This window comes from Oxyura jamaicensis, chromosome 4 (assembly GCF_011077185.1).
Source record: "Oxyura jamaicensis isolate SHBP4307 breed ruddy duck chromosome 4, BPBGC_Ojam_1.0, whole genome shotgun sequence".
In the NCBI taxonomy this organism is placed as follows: domain Eukaryota; kingdom Metazoa; phylum Chordata; class Aves; order Anseriformes; family Anatidae; genus Oxyura; species Oxyura jamaicensis.
In genome coordinates, this window is record NC_048896.1 from 11,719,204 (window position 1) to 11,737,293 (window position 18,090).

Below are 18,090 nucleotides of genomic sequence, written 5' to 3' on the forward strand. Positions count from 1 at the left end.
AGCTAAAGCATGAAAGATATGGAAGTCCATATTATAGGAAATGGTTGTTAAAATGTTCATGTGCCTTGGGGATACCTGGTATGATATAACAGAAGGCTTTGGAGCCTGGTATGAGTATAATATAAGAAGGTGCCATTAAGATTAAATGACAGTCTTTCCCCTTTGATGCTTTCCTCAACCTTACAAAAGATTAGTCCTCCTCTTGAAACTGTTGCTGAACCTCTGCCAAAAGGCCCTTCAGATGATCTAACACCCTCCTCAAGTCATTAACAGTGCTATTGCCCATGTATGGCTGATTATAGAATGAAGATGTAGTGTATTTACATTCTTTTGACTGTATGCTAATTAAAAATATGAGGATAATTTTTATTACCGTGTGTGTGAGTCTTAATATGATTATATCTCACTGAAGGGCACAAAAGGGTGACAGTGATTTAAATATTGCTTTTGTCAGTCTATAGCTCTCCCATAACAAACTGGAGATTCCTCTTTTTCCCATCCAGCTTGCCAACTAACCTCGGAGGTTAGGTGCAAGAAGGATTTTTAATTCTGTCAGCTCTGCTATTCCAGGAAAACTTCCTTTTACACAGACACAAAAGCCTATTTTTTTTTTTTTTTTTAATTTTCTTTTACAGCTGTAACTCAAAATATAATTTGCTGAAGTAGTCATTTCTCGTCAACACAGAGTAGCTAGACTCTGTTAATCATATACTTAACTAGCCTAATGATTTTACAAACCAAGCAGAGGAACATAGACAGTTTCCTTTGGGCTGCAGAGAGCCATGAGTTACTTGCCAGTGCTGGTGGGCATTAGGATTTTCTGTAGTTTTAAAACATAAAATATTTATAACGTATTATAATATTATAACATGATCTTTAGAAACCTAAAAAGGAAACTGTAAGAATAACACCAGAATAGCAAAGATTTCTGAAAAGGTGAACCAAGATATGGAAATCATGAGTCAGTGTCTCCTGAAAATTTTGTTTTGAGAAAGAGCAAGAATTTGAAAGGGGAAAAAAGAAATCTGATCATTTTAAGAAGATATAGAAGTTGTTGTTTGAAATAGCTGTGGTGATCCATCCTTTGTTTTGCCAGGAATATTCAGAACAAAAAATAAGATTTTTCAGTCATGCTAATTTATCAATTATGTCAACTGCTATCTCTTTGGGAGCAAATGGAATAAAAAAGATACAAAAATCTGGTGTTTGTGTGCAACCAGAGCAAAGTGTGTGTGTATTTGTGTGTGTTATGTTTAAATCTAGACATGTTTTGTTATTTTTAAAAAAATTGAATGAAGGTGGGGGAATGTGGGGAATAAGCGCTGCTGAATTTATGGTGCTATCAGTTATGCAGCTTAAATGTAAAATCTGCAGATGGAAATCAAAAAATATATATTCTATACTGTACGTTTCCCAAAGTCGTACAGTTCATATTTTTTTTTTTTTTTTTCTTCAATAGTTTAGTAGGTTAGAAAGGCTGATAAAGGTACAGGATGCACTGCAATGTTGGCATCTGTCCACAAAATGTGGACTATTTTGGTCCTTGAATGCTGTGGTCCCAACTTTCTCAGCCACTTTCCTAGCTCTGCTGACATGGCTAACAATAATGAAGTCAAGCAGTAGTTTCAATCTCTCTTTGCATAGCTGCAAATGACTAAAGAGGAGTCAAAGTGCAAGCTAGTTGCATCCAAGCTCTAAACTCCAGGTAGTTTTTTTTTATGATTAATAATACACATGGTTCATTTTCAGTTATGTAGTTTATTTTCTTTTTATATAATGCAATCATAGACATGCAATATTTCTCAGATCTAAATAAACTATTTCAAATGAGACACTAAAATCCATGATTAATTACATTATAATGCTCAAATCAGATTCTGTTTTCTGGCTGGTCAAAAAAACAGTTTCATTACAAGATTAGAAACCTTTTAAAATTAAGTAGCAATGGACATCCGTAGATGTACAAGCTAACACTAACACAGTTAAGGATGTATGATTACTAAACCATATCTTCAGAAAATTATACCTTGGCCACAAAGCTTTATCCTGTCTTTTTGCATATAATTGGATTTTCATCACAAGGTAGACTCTTTTTTTTTTTTTTTTTTTTTAATATAAAATTGGTAAGATATTTTCCAGAAGTTTATTCTTTGGTTTGAAGGACTGAATTCTGAATTTGCAAAGATTTGGCCATTGACTTCTTGACTTTCTGCTAAAATATATTAAAACAACATTCTCCCCCCTCCCCCAACTCCCTCCGGTGCCTCAATTTGAGTGATCTGAGTGATTTGTATTGGCATATCCAAGATTAGCAACTAGCATATGAGAAAATCATATGCTGTTTGCTTAACTTTGATTTGTTCAAATCTGTCTATTAACGTTTTGCATTAAAACTTTGGTATAATTCTTGTTTAGGAGCACAGCAGAGAGATTTCCTGTTTTCAGTGGGCAAATCAATGGCTTTCATGTAGAGATGTCTCCTAATTTTTTTGGCTTTTCATTTATATTTTTATATTAAAGTAATTAAATAATACTAGCCCAAATCTTGGTTATATAATTCAATTCTATTAAATCATATGATACATGGACTAAATAAAAAGCTTGTATTCTCTACAAGCAATGATTTTTAATAACATTTACTGTAACTTTCCTGAGATGATGCAATATAATACAAATTTTGTACTAACTCATTAGCATTTTAATTTATTTTAAAATGTAAGCATTGCTATATCCTTGAATTCCTTTATAAGTTTCCAAGTTTTACATGGCACGAAAGGAGTTAATAGAGGAAGCAATCAAGGAACAACTGAAAAGTTGCCCAATGTCAGAGGTTTAGGAGCAGTTAAATAAAATAAGATCAGATTAGGAACAGTTAAATAAAATAGACATTTATCATGGATGGAGTGGAGTCAGTGGGACTTGTTCCTCACCTAACAGTGAGCTAAGGATCCAGAATTTGCTGCACTGAAGGTAGACTTAGGAGGACTTTTATTAATGTGATGTGTGAGAAAACAACTGTGTTATAGCAACATTTTAGCAGGATGCCTTTTTAACAGGAATGGTCTTCACATGTTATATAATCCTCATAATGTGAATCTACATAAATGTTGGGAATCAATAGGCCAAGAAAGTTTCAGCTTCTCCTTACTAGGTGAAAGCATGCTATATGCTATGAAGATGCATTGAATTTACAGTATATCTAATAATGAAGTTTGTTTTTCTGACATAACACAAACTGTATGGTTCAGTCTACATTATTATCTACTGAGCCTAGTAATTCTGTGTTCAGCTGAAATAATGGTATCTTCCTGCAAAATGAACAAACAAATGAAGGATCAACCTCTTATCTGGCCATAATGAAGAAAAACTAGAATATAAGTGGAAACAAAAATTTAGTACACTATACACAATGTAGAAAGAAAACAGTCATGTCTCTTAAACAGAGAAGCTAGTCTGATTTGCTAAAATGTTTCAGCTCCTGCATGAGGGCTATAACAGCCACCTAGAAAGCGTATCATGGTTATGTTTCTTTATTACTGCAGAAACTATAAGAAGCCCCTCCTACTCATTTTACTGATTGGAGTGACTGGTATCTGAAACATGCTGAAGTCTGGCCAAAAGACATTTTAAGTAGTTCATAGACTTCCAGTAGCCTTCAGCATGTGTCTTAAACCAGGTGTTTCAAGGTTACCCACAGCTGTTTTGAAACACAGAAATCTCTAGGATGAACCTTATTTCTGAAAATATGTATCTAAGCTAAACTCTCATCTCCATAGGTAGGGGCATTTTCTGTTTAGTAGGGGAATTTTGACACAGTTTTAACCCAGACCAGGACAACTCCATTCTTCTGAACTTCACAAGATAGAGTATTTTGCAGAGGTCATTTTTATTAGCACTTTTCTAATCAGTAGGCTAGGTCTTCAGGTGGTGTAAAACAGTCTTGGGTCATCCTACTTCAGCTGTCAGCACTGATTTACACCAACTGAGAATTTGCTTCTCTCTATTTAATTCATTTCCTGTTCAGTTTCTTTCTTGCTGTCATCTGATGTTTGTATCCTATCCATGGATCTTCCAGGTTACTGTCTAAAGTCTATGCAGAATGAAAGAGAATTGTAAGAGATGTTACAATTGATATTTTTTATGGGATCTGGACAAGTGGTACTCAGTGCAGGATCCAATTTGGGGGTAGGACATAAAATAGCTTTTATATCAACTTCATGTATTTGATTCTACAGCTGACTAAGTGCTGAGCAGGCCCTTCAGCTCAAATTAAATCACCCTGTGGTATCAGAAAGCACCAATTCTAAAGAGCATCTGGAATGTGTGACTTCCTATTTTCTACTTTTTCCAGGTGAGTAGTTTTTATTCCCCAGGGACTGCTAACTTCAGATTAGTGTGGGAGTTATTCCTCCTTTTACTACTAGGAGAAGCCTGAGAGAACTAACAAAATCAACTGAAAAAATATAAAATAGAAGGAAGAGACTCTTTTAGCTAGAGTTTTCTTGGTGTCTAATGGGAAAGATAAATCTCTATTCCATGTGCTTTGGAAACTATATCTCATTTTGCTCCTTTGTTCTTAACGTTTAATAATAAGACGAATCATGTACCTTAAACCTCGAAATGATGTGCTGGCCCTCCTTCGGCAGACAAAACTAGTTTTCTACAGTAGCTTCTCCTTGGGATCAAATACACTGTTAACGTAGCATGGAGGCATACACATATTGAAATGCGTATGTACTTTTCTGTTTCCCGTGTTGTGACTGGAATGCATTATAGAAAGTGATTTGGATGTTGGAAATAATACTCTTCACTCCAGGCTTCATTGCAACAGCAGGGTTCTTAATTTCTCTGTTTTCCTAGTGATGTTCATCATCAGTGTCCATCTGGTAGTATATTGATGAAAAGAGCTAGTGATGATACACCATTTTCCGGTTGAAGAAGATTGATTTGTTGGTCTAGATGTAGGTAGGAAAGAGTAGATTAAGTAGTCAATATGTGACTGGACCAAAACTAGAGCTTGGTTCTAATGCAAAACTGACATGGAGAAGATATTACTCAGACAAATTTTGTCCTCATGGCTTCGTTTCCTATTTGTGCAAAGAAGCAGTAATCATCACTAGCCTACTGCCTTTTTCATCCGTAGAACATTTATAAGTACTGTTCCATTTTTTGGCAGTAAGTTGATTGAAGCCCAGGAATGTGGGTTGTGGGGTTACTTTCATTTCCCCTGATGTTATCAGACATGTTTGTGCTTGATTACTGGTAAGCTTGTCATCACTACCCTCTTCCTCACTTCACTTGATCCCACTATCCTTTTTTAGTCTTTTCTTATTTGCTTGAAATCAGAAACCACCAAGACACTTTCAAAAATCTGTTCAACTTGCAGCAAATAAAATGCCTCTGAAGAAACCTCACATAAAAATCTGTTGGAAGATTTACTCTTTAATCTTAAAGTCTTTGAGATAAAACTATAAAGTAAGCCAATGGGTTTGAGAAACCCACTCTGATTTTTCCTTCAGGATGTACCTTTAGTTCAAGGACACTTTGGATCAGAGATGTCTTGATTTTATTTATTTATTTATTTATCCCAGTGTTTGATCAGAACTGGCATTTAGGTGAAAAGTTTCTTTGAAAGTTCTCTTTGAATTAAATATCTACTTTCTTTTCTCAGTAATTTTTCTTGATTAATTAGAGGAACTGAATAATTTACTGTTGTCTTGTACTACCCAACCCCCCCCCCCCTTTTTTTTTTTCTAAAATGGCACTAATGCCATTTCTCTGATGGCACTAATTCAAAACAATCTGTTTTTAAAACAACAAAAGCACCATCTTCATGTTTCTTTAATTTCAGTGACTATAGATGAGTTATTTTGACTTATGAAGCAGTTCTCATGTAAAAATAAACCTACATCATTATGGTGTGGGAAGAAAAAATAATGCCTTCTGTAAGTGCGTTTTTTTTTTTTTTTTTTTTTTTTTTTTTTTCCCCCTTCTATGTGATCATAAACAGGGAAATGAGAGACCAAGACATTGTGAGCTTTTGGTTGCAGAGAGGGAGAGAGGGTAGGAGTTGGAATGATAGTGTGTAGACAGTGGTGCTCTGCAAGACCTCTTTCTGAAAGTATTTATAAACTGGCCTTTCTATAGATTTCAGTCCTATCTAACTTCTTACATAAATATATTTTTATTTAAAAATAAATAAAAAACCCACAAGCTCTCAGATCACACCTAAAAGTAAGTGATCATTCTCCATTAGCTTTAAGTAGATTTACATAAAATTAAGCTGTATGTTATAACTAATAGCTGGAAAGCTAATAGGTGGGATAATTTATCACTGAAGTGAATATTGATGGCATTATAACTACCAGAAGGCTTTATTAGTATAACATTGCCTAAAGAAAATAGCAATCTGAGACTTACTCTGTGCTGTATGAAAACAAATCTTTCTCTAAATACAGTTTTTGGTGATGTTGCAAATTAGGCTAGATGGTACAGAATAATTTGTTTTCGGGTTATGCAGGGACACCTCTTAATGTTTCTGTCATTAGATGCTGGTTTAGTGTAATGGAAGTTGGATTATTTTGCTTTACGTGATATAGGCAATGTCTTGCAACAGCATCTTTTGCCTTCAGTCCTGAGAGTTGTGAAGCAGAGAAAGAGGCAGCTGGAGGCAGCAGCAGATGTTGATTGCCTTGTCAGAACTAAACCCAGTCTTTTTGTTCCTGATAACATTGTCCAGAAATGTTCTATTCAGTTCCAGAAAATAGAAAGAATATGCTGCTTCAGAAGAGCTGTTATCTTGGCATTTGTTTTTTTATCTTGAAGTGCTAAGTTAAATTGGCATAGCAACAGACAGACTAAGAATAAATACCCCAGTTGTATTTGATATTTGCTGCCCAGTCAGTAACACTTGGATCACTGGAGGTGGTGGATGAAGACAGACATCACTTCAGGATTTACTTTTTATTTTTTTTAATCATTTAGATTTTCCTTAGAGATCTAGAAAGTGAAGGAATCCATAGTGTGTTCTCCATCTCCAAAGGATATCTTCCTTTGCAGGAAGATACAACTTACCAAGAGTCCGAATGCCTTTTCAACACTCACTGTATAAATTTTTCCTTGTGTGGTGCTAAGGTTTCTGTCTCTTTACCATCTTGTACCATGCTGAGTCACTGGTCTTGCTTTTACTACTAAATGGTATGTGTGCTCTACAGGCTGATAGTCCTGAGTGCCATGTTATACCACCTACTTCTTGTAACTCTAACTCAGATCCAGATAGAGTTTAGACTATACCACTGGATTCATTGAGCTGTTGATTAAATTGGGTTCTTTGTTCATATTCCATTTTTTCACTATAGTACAAGCAAGGCCATAGCAATATACAGACCGGGCTGGAACACAAGACCCAGAATTAGTTCAAGTGAAGCCATAATCTCACTGAGGATAGTAAGAACAGACTGCCATAACAACTGGAAAAGGTAGTAGCAGTGATACATATATATTAGTACATATATACAGTAGTACTAATACATATATACATAGTTTCAAACTTTTGAGTAAAATAAAAACTCTACCTGGACTTGTATGCTTAGTGGTATTTCTGTAATCTCTGGCATCTCTTACCTCATAGGTTGTAAATGAGGATGAGTGTGGAGGTACTGGGATATGTCCCCAACAAAATTCAGGGGTAGTAGGGCAAAATTCTTGGTATGGGAAAGCCCAAAGAGAGGTTTAAAGCCTCTGCAAAACCTGACAGTTTTGCCGTATCTCTTACCCTAGATACTTTGGATCCTAAAAGACATCCCCAGTAGTAGTCCTGTCTTCTCTGCTAGATTATAAATAGTCTGAGGTTGTTTAGGGCACTTCCTCTGCCACTGCTCTTAGCAATTTTGAATTGCATGGATAGAGGGATATACAGAAGAAAAGCTATTAAATTCTCTATCTCACTCAGGTAAAAGTAAGCCTGTTCATGAATGGTTTAGAAAGTCAGTGCAAGTGTCATCAGCACATCTTTTTTCTTTTTTTTTTTTTTTTTCATATCTGCCTAAAAGAAGTGCTATGCTTGAGCAGAGATATCTTGCAAATAAGACACTATTGCTGTTGTGAGTGCTACTTTGACTGTGATAAGAAAATTTCATCAGATTGGAACATTTTATTTCTTAATGGTGATCAGATTCTTAAAAAAAAAAAAAAAAAGTAACCATTGACTTACCTAATGATTTTAATTCAAAACAATATGAGCATTTAGGCTGTGTCTCTGTGCTTTACCAAACTCCCCCTCCCTAAAATGAAACAATGTCAGCTGGGGCACCTGTGCTCCATACCTGCTGCCAGTGACATAGTCTACTTTAAATCATAGAGGATGTCTGCTTCTTAGAACCTGTCCAGGAGGTTGTTTCACTTCATTCACAAAGTGAATCCTTTACGTACTGTTAAATTTCTCTGACAATAAGCACTGCAAGGTTATTTTTTTTAACATAGTACAAATGTGCTTCCTTTTCCACAGTGTTTCTATCTGTAAAATCTGAGCTTTAGGATTTCACTAATTTGGTCAACTTTATTTGCTTGCAGTGATTTGAAGTCAATGAAACAGAAGATTTTCTTAGCTACTTGAAGAAGTATTTTAGAAGTATAGTTCTGAACATGGTAGAATATTTCTTCTTGATATCAGCAATCTGATTATTTCCCTTCCCTCAACTGGAAAAAGCAACTTATCAGAAAGACATGACATATGCTAAGAGCCAGAGGAAAAAACAAATATACAGTCCTAATTGATGTCAGTCTATAAGAACCGAGCTAGAGCAGTCCATTGTCCATATCCTTAGAAGCTTTAAATTTAATCTACCACATCATGATGATTTACAGGAATTGTCTTCTCTTCAATTTACTGAACATGTCACCCTTCCTAATGTATCTTTGATTGTTTTCAGATCCATCCTTCTGATAGAGAAATCATATTTTGAACCTGTTTTTTTTTTTTTTTTTTTTTTTTTTTTTTCCTTAATTTTTTAAAATTTAAATATATTTTATAATTGTTTAATTTTATTTTTTTTGGTTTTTCCTTTTTTTTTTTTTTTTTTTTGATGCACTGGCATAGAGGAGTAAAGTCTCTTTTTCTTTACCTATACATATTTTTTCTCTACATGCACTAGAATTTGCACTTACAAATTACATTAAAGAAAAAAAAAACCTTAAATGAAAAAGTCTTAAATATGTAACAGAAGACTAACTACTATGATCAGGAATAAGATTTGTTAACCTGGGCGTTCATGATTACCCATCCTATTTTCTATGATAGCATTCATATTATTTACATGTTTATGTGTTACTTCTAATATTGTTATAACTTTGAATGCTGTGTTCCAGTAAACAGAATTGTCAGGATAACTGGAACAATAACTATCTGATTGCTTAAGAAAATAAATAAATAAAAAGCAACTTAATTAGCAAAAACTAAAGACCCAGAGTGGACAGGGCAAAATGTTTAAATTCAGAGCGAGATCTCCTGCCACTCTAATCTATTTTTAGTGGTATTTCACTTTTTGTTGTTGTTTTTAATCAGCAAGATCATATGAAGAAACTTTTCACCAAGTAAGAGTAAGAGAATGTGCTATGTGAACTGATGATTGATAGTTCCTTTAAAATTTGTTTATACCTGTGAGGGGAAAAAAAAAAATCTGTGTTTTTCTAAATATGTTTTTTTTTTTTTTTTTTTTTTTTGGGGGGGGGGAGGCGGGGGGGGTAGTTATGTAGTTTTTCTTTTTTTTTTCTTTTTTTTTATTTGCTTGCTTTTGTTTTTTCTTTTAATTCCATCTCAGTGTCTTTAAGTTCAAGGATATATAACTTTTAAGGAAATAGAGCAAACATTTGAGACCACTTGTTCTGATGATTAGTATGAGATTACCACCCATACTGCTCCATCTTCATGGTTGTGGTTACCCATGTTGGAAAGATCAAACCAAAATTAATGTAGTAGCCTATGCTGTAGGCTTATATTTGTGTTGACTTTTTCCAGTGCCCATGGAGCTTCTTCAATGGCACAGAAAAATGTCCAAAAAACTCAATCTCACACACTCAAAGTTCATTGCTTTTGTTTCTGGTTGGCTGATTGTGTGTTGATTTTTTTGTTTGTTTGTTTGTCTTTTGTTTCTGCCTCTAACTTATCAAGACAATAAGTTGAAATCCGGGTCTCTGAGGGACTTCTCATGTGCTGGAGTTTAAGATATAAGTCAGTGCAACTGTATGGAAGATAGTGAATTAACACAAAGAATGTATATTTTATTAGTATGGATATTACTGCTGTACTGTTTTGAACCCAAGCTTAGGTTCAAAGTTGGTTGTGGTAGCTCTGTGTCCTTGTACTTCATCAAGCAGTAAGTTTCAGAGAGTCATTCACACGTTGAGAGAAAGACTATCATGCGTAATTTGCCATATAATCTTTTATGTGTTGGAAATGGCTTTTTCTTTCTGTTGTTATACCTGCCGAGTGCACTGAATAAACTGAAAAGCAATTTAATAGCTATTCACGATGTGATGTCAAGCAGACCTCAGGGAAAGAGGCTTGTGTTTTTCAGGCTAACCAGCCTGCCAGACTGTTATTTCCCAGGTTATGTACAACATGTCGTGTCACATCTCTAAGCACTTGGTGTCAGATGTAGCTGTGCTCCTCCTACAGTGTAGTCACCTCTCATTGTCTTAATCCACATTGCATTAGCTATGAGAGCTGAGATGAGCAACTTTACAGAAGGTAATTTTCTTCCAGCTGGGATAACGAATTCATAGGTCTAAGATAACTATCTGTGGCACTTGAGATAACGCTAACCCCCACTTGAACAAATTACCCAGTGTGCAAGCCTTTACCTGTAACAAAAGCCTTAGGTTGTGGTTTTTCTAGACCTGCTGTGTCAAAGTGGAAGGAGACTGACATAGTCAAACTCCTCAGAAAGTGTCCCAGAAAACAGTACTCTGGCAGATGGCCAGATCAAAGTAGTTCCAATAAAGTAGGAATATTCCTACTATTAAAAATAGAAATGTACAGCAGTACAGTGATTCATTTTGTAGCACATGCTGGCTCAGAATAGACAAACAGGTACCAGGAACAACTCGTGAGTCTGGTGCACCTGAATGAAAAGCCGTAAGACTGAACTGGGTGGTTCTTACAGGTTTAAGTAGTGACCTCGTCCAATACATACTTATTCCATTATTGCTGTTAGCACATAAATTGAAAAAGGTTATGTAACAGACTTGTAATGGACTTCAGAATCAGATTTCTATTGTACTTTTCTAGGTCATACAAAAAACATGTAGCTAACAAACCTGTGGCTGAATCACATTTATTGGAAGGTCACAGCAAAATCGAGTCTCCTGAAAGGACAAGGTGGCAACTCATTATGTGAGACAAATTATTTTTCACTCCTTGAGTGTACATTATAGTATCATTAATTCTGATGAAATATTCTGTTATTAATGTAGCTCTGCATAATTTCAGACTTTCAATTTATTCTAGCACTGTTCGACATCCACTACAAAGTATCTATGCTGATGTTAGTGTACAGAAGAGGCAGTAATAATTCTGCTTTGAAATGCAATGATCTCTTCTTTCCCAAAGACAAAACAAAATACTGCTTATAAATTTATAGTAAAAGTGTGGACAATAGCATGAACACAGGTATACCACATAAAAATTGGAATCATTTAGCACAGCCAAAATGAATTTTACACAGACATTCATATTTTCCATTTTCTTCTAGCTAACAATCTTTTTCATTGTCAATACCCCCAGACTTTTTTATTCAGAACTTTAGCGTGCTTCATAGATAACTACAAATGTTATAGATTACATGTCCTACCTTAATTAAAAGACAATAATTTAGCCAGTATCTAGGTACCATTTTAGATTTATTGCTGTTAAAAGGTAAACATTTACCCACTTATATTGCAGTAGATTATCAGGAGTGTTTCTGTGTTTCTAAGCATTAATTTCTTTTAAATGTACAGAGTCCAATACTGTGTTATCATAGGATGCCACAGTGTGGTAGCTGTTGGTAAATGCTGTTGGGCTTTTTGGTTTGATTTGTTGTTTTTTTTTCATGTGTGCGCCTTGGGATTTTTTTGTGTGTGTGCTTTGTGGTGGTTTTTGTGTGTGTGTGTGTCTGTTTTGCCTTTTTATAAATTGCTTTCTTAAAATCATGTTCCAAGTTTTCATGGATATACTTGGTAACTTCTAAAATATTACTTCTCTTTCTCCAAAATGGACCACATTTCAAAAGTGAATTTGTGACTTTCACTACATTGTACTTCGGTTTTGTGATGTCTTATATTTTTGGCTATTTTCCAGTGGCCCTCATATGTTATTTACAGAGATACAAAATGAAAATAAAGCTTTGTTATTAGATGGGAGTGGAGAGTTCAGCACGCACTGAACCAGATTCTGTTCTTCACCAGGACTCCTTCATCAGCAGATCATGGATTAGAGTTCCTTCATTTTGAAGTCTCAGTGATGTTTATATGAGCCACAGGGGAACATTCGTAGACATGTTAGATGTTAAGTATCTGAGGAACAGTGGAAATCAGGTACTTCCCTACAACCCCTTTTAGACTACAGGAGTAATAAAAGCAGCATAGGGGTATAAGGTTATGGTATTGGAATAAATTCTGCTTTCTGTATTTGTCCTACTGCATTTACATTGCAAAAGAGCTGTGAGGGGAAAAAATATTTCATGCCAGACATAGGCAGAAGTGACTATACCGGGTACATAAACAGTGAGGGATCAGTTGCTCAGCATCTGCATTGTACAGAGTAGGATGCGAGTGGAATACCCACGTATCCATCACTGTGCTTTTGGGAGCTCAAAACTGCAATCAATAAAGGCCTAGTGACTAGCATGAAGCTTGCAAGAGGTCTAAAATCTACTCACCTCTGCTTCCTTGTGAAAGATTCGCAACTTTATTTATGTTGATGCTAATACTTATTTCTGTTGTAGACCAAACTTTTTAAAATTTCTTATCTTTTGATAGCAAGACAAGGAAAGAGTTTGCTTGTTTGTTATTTGCGTTGTTTTTGTTGCTGTTGTTTTGTTTTTTAATACCTCCCTGGTTGAGAGAGGCTTAGGATATCGATTTACTTTGTTTATTAGCTTGTCAATCTGTTTTCTGTGTTTAGAATTACTTACTTTCTGGTTATGGTCTGTTACTCTGACTGATCACTTTCATCTCAGAAGGGCTAATGGAGAGAAATGAAACTGTGCTTTGTCAAGAGAGTCATCTCCTGCTTCTTCAGGTGATGGAAAGCATGTTGTAGGCTGTACTTCAAGTGCTGAAGAAAAGAATGGCACAATCCCCATTGTAACTGATGATGATAAGTCAGATTTATCCTTGCTTTTATTGCTTCTCCAAAGCTAGTAGAAATGCACTTGTAAAGAACTTTTTTTTTCCATTCCCCAAGGCTCCAGAAATATAATAGAAACAAATTTCTGTCCTAGCCATTGATGAGTCCCTGACTGTTGCTGATCCACAGAACCTGAGATACCTTACTACATGAACTTATTTGCTCTTATTTGGCTGCTCTTTGCATGCAGAGCTCTTTTCCTTTCAGCTAAGCAATGAAAGGGGCTCTGTCTGGATTAAGTCATGGGATCACATGGTATTTAACTGCTTTGCTTGACTAATTCCCTGAGGAAATTTCAACAAGGGAGGCTACTTCCATTGCCACCATGATTTTAAGCAAGACTAGATATATAGGCTACAGCCTATATATCATGTGGATTGAGGGGGGAGGGAGGAAGGAGGAGAGAGAAGAGCAAAGGATGTGTGGGGGTTGTCCATATATTTTGTTGTTGTTGGTTTGTTGGCTTGTGTTGTGTTGTGGTTGGATTTTGTTAGTGTTTTTTTTTTTTTTTTTTTTTTTTTTTTCCTTTCTGGATCTTCCCACACAACTTGTCAGTTTCTCAAGAAGTGAGACAAAAGAATGGAAAAAGAAATTGAATGTGTTCTCAATAAAAGCAGGAGAATGACAGTCACTGACTGAGAACTAGAACTAAAAATACTCCCCTCTATTCTAAAGGTGAATCTTTGAGATAAGACTCATTTTGCTAATAAAAAGCAGCACAAACAGCTACTTTAACAAGTACAAAAAAACTGAGGTCCCTTTCAAAACAGATTTGATGCAGCTTATTCTGACAGCAGTTTCTGTTCCTGTGTGGGTTTGGGTTTTGCTTAGAAAAATATTGAGAACAGTTGATCATTTGTGAACAAAACAGTTGTCCTTTCAATTATTTGTTACCACTGCTTCAGGTAAGTTGATAACACGTGATTGAGGAGACTAACATTTTAACTGCCACCAAAAAGTGCTGTCTGACTTTCTTCACACTGAATGACTTGTTCTGCTGACTAGGGATAGGACAATTGACCCAACAGTAACTACAAGCAAAGATGAACATGAGTGATACATCTCAATGGTTTTTTTATTTGTTTGTTTAAGAATAAAAAAATAATCTGTCTTTTTGTACATAAGCCTTTTGGAATTGGCTGCTGTGTTGCATAAGACCAGACTGACAGAAGAGGCCTCTGAGCTCTTTGGTTCTGAGTAATTTTTGAACAACACATACTGCCAAGAGTAAAACAAACTCAGAAAAATACTGAGCAGAAAAATGGCCCAGTGAAAAGTGCTGTCAGGTGAATCACTCTTAAATTCTGCTTTGCTGCAGTTCATCCTTTTTGTCTGAAAATAGTGGTTGCAAGAATTAAATAAGGAAAAAATATAGTTTTATGTCTGATAATACATATTGCTTGAATGAAGTCATCAATTAAAGCCATTAACTCAGAGAAAGTGAGTTAAAGGACTGCAGTACAAAATGTGACAGAATGCGGTCTGGAACAAAGCATATGAAAATACAGAAAAATCCTGAAAGTGCTGAAACAGTTAATCTGCTATGCAAATCACTAAGGTGTAAGTTGATTATACAGTTTTCTTACACCATGCATTCTGATTTTTTCTAATCATAACTCAAGAAAAGAAAACAATCCAAAAGGAGGTTCCTCACCTGGACTTATAGTTGTGGGGCATAGAGGGATGTGTACATTTTACAGGAACTACCAAAAGACACCCAGAATAATAGGGGCAAGGGGACTTCAGTCTTTCCATGCAATCCCACTTGGCTGCAGAGCCTAGGAGAGTGATCTATCCTGCATAAACTAGAAAGAGTTTGCCTGAAGCTTTACAAGCCCAGACGGGTTGTAGTGTTACTCAGGTTGGGATAAAGGAAAAATGCTCTTGAAAGGGTTTCTTGAGAGAGCTTACACTACCTGGTATTGTTTATTTTCCAGAACTATCCTGATACCAGCTGATCAATGAATAGAACAGGACTGTACTGAATTCCTAGGCCGGGAGTGATTAATCAACAGCAGATACCTAACACCAAATTCAAAAGATGATTATTTAGTCCAGAATGTGTTAGTACTTACAAACTACAGATGTATTTCTCAGTATATATCATAACATTCATGGTATCAGAGAAGAGTACTGTTGTGGTTTAACTGCCAAAAACAGGACAAGTACTTTAATTCAAGGGGAATCTCTGGAGGTCTACTTTCCAGGCAGGTCAAAATTTCAAAGTTAAATCAGGCTGCTGTAGTTTTGAACACCTCCAAGGATGAAGATTCCCCAAGTCTCTATTGGTTCCTGTTTTCCTTTCAAAGTACATCCCTAAGTTACAGTGTAGTAACTGGATAATGAGAAGATTCTGAGAACCTTGATTCAAACCTCGTTGTTTAAATATGAACTTAGTTTCTGGAAGCACTAGGTTTCTGAGAGAAAATATATACATATAGTATTCAAATATGTGTTTGAGGCATGCAACATAAAGTATTTCATAATTATCTCTTTCTTTCATAACAATTGAGTTCTCATGCCTGTTGGATCTGCCTGTAAAATAATTCTTACAGTTCAGTAATACTTGCAACTAAAACAAGTATATTGAACCATGTTTCTCCGTACATGTGTTCTTTATGATCAGAATGGTGTGAAAAGGGGACATTTTATGCCATTTCTCTTTCAGTATGTGTTTGCGAAGATATTTGGAAAGGGAGGCAATATGAAGCACTGAACACCACCACCACCTCACCCTGAGGCTTTATGGGTGGGGAAAAAAACTGCTATTTTAGCTTTTGAAATGTGCATATGGTTTCTTTCCCTCTGAGCAGTAAATCAGGGTAGATGATGCTTCAAGTGTGCAGATGGAGCTGTACAAGTGGAAGAGATGAGTAGTGCTAGGGGGTAACTATTTTAATAAAGAACTTATCTGTGAGCTGGAAGAAAGTTACTTGTTGCTCTGCCATTCTTTTGTCATTGCTACCTGAGGATGTTCTTCAGGAGGCACTATAGTAAATCATAATTTGTCATGAGAAGCTTTAAACTGATGCAAGGTATTTTAAAGTAAAGAAAACAGACTATGGATAATGAAAAGGGAATAGATTGGCTCAGTCACAAACAGCAGATTAAAATAAAATAAAAACTAAGCAACTTAAGATGCAGTCACATTTCCAGAGAAACACAAACAAACTGTAAAAGCTACTTGCATTAGTAGTTAGGTATGCATGTCCTAGCACAAGTAGTAAGAATTAAGAAGGGATTTTTGTGCTCTTCAACAGATAAATACTTTTTGTGGGGAAGGGGAATATTGAAGGCTCTGAAATCCTTCCATCTGTTCAAAGAGCCTGTCATTGACTTTAGATACTGTAGGTCTTGGACTAGGCCCAGTACAGCTGAAAAGTCCCAGAGCCTGCTGTAGAGCAAAAGTGAAAATTCTTTGAAGTTCAAGCATGTCTGGCTGCAATTTCTCCAGCCAGGGAGAGCTCTGAATAAAGGTGAATTGTATAATTAATGTTCTTTTCCATTCATTGAGCTTCATCCGCTGCTGTTCTGAAAAGAAAACATAATGTGCTTCAACAGCTTTCTAGGATGAGAACCTGAACACTCTTAGACTTGTGATTTACCAAATCACCAATGAGTTCCAATGGAAAAAACTCTCAAATTGCTGTACAACCATAACGTGTTCATCAAAGGCATGCTATCAGCCAGATGCTTTGTCTGTTGAATTTGTAGCTTGCAATTTCAAATTTCAGCAATAAGTCTTATGAGTGTGATTAAATAATAATATATAAATTAAATATATGACAGGATGAATAAATATATGACAGGATGCAGTTACTAACTTCATGTAAATATCTGGGTTAGTTTTTCAGCCTTAACAAGGTCTCAGGAGACTGCATTAGCTTGAAAAATCATTCTTACGTAGGACTCTTCCTTCAGGTCTTACTTCAGGTCTTACAAGGTTTTGTCTAACAATCTTACAATTTTTTTCATGTTTATTGTAGTAATAGAATGTTCCCAGTGATAAATAAGGCAAACACTTTCCTATCATTTATTCTGATTGCCTTGTGCTCAGAAGACACATGGGTCACTTCCAAAAATGTTTTATAACTTGTCTTTGATTACATATTTTGAGTATTTTCTTCTAGGTATGTTGTCTGCTAAAAGAAAAGTCATACCATTTTTAAATTAGTCATAGTTATAATTTTGAACAAGTCTTGATGCTCCATAGATTTTGAATGACTGCTTTTATGTAATTTGCTTTTGAAATATCAAGTACACAGCCAGTTTTGGTGGTAATAATTCTTCAAACAGTTTTGTTCACAATGGAATACTTCAAAGATGGGGAAAAAATAAACACCCTAATGTTGTCTTCTAAAGGACATTGATTATATGCATTGCTTTTTAGTATCTTGGCTACACAGTGGGTCAAATCACTTTTGTACTGCAGCATTTTAATGAAGTTTAGATTTCAACAAGATTGCAAGAGTTCAGTTATTTTCTCTCTTTTAAAAAGGAAGATGGTAGACTCATGAAATCTCAGGTCAATATTTAGGTGAAGAGCTTTTTCTATTAACTATTTTGAGACCTAAACGTGTTCCTAATTAAATTGACTCCACTTGGGATAATACAAGGTCTTTTCTAATTATCTGTCCTCTGATATCACCTTTTCTGAAATTCGATCACAAGCATCCAGGTCAGTTTTTCCAATAAAATAAATA

General features: G+C 35.5%; 1 long non-coding RNA gene across 1 annotated transcript; it reads left to right on the forward strand.

The window, feature by feature from the left end:
• Positions 1-4,231: 4,231 nt before the first annotated feature.
• Positions 4,232-16,304, forward strand: LOC118166686. Its single transcript, XR_004750667.1, has 2 exons — positions 4,232-4,351; positions 13,218-16,304. It is a non-coding gene; the product is annotated as an uncharacterized LOC118166686 (long non-coding RNA).
• The last annotated feature ends 1,786 nt before the right edge of the window (positions 16,305-18,090 follow it).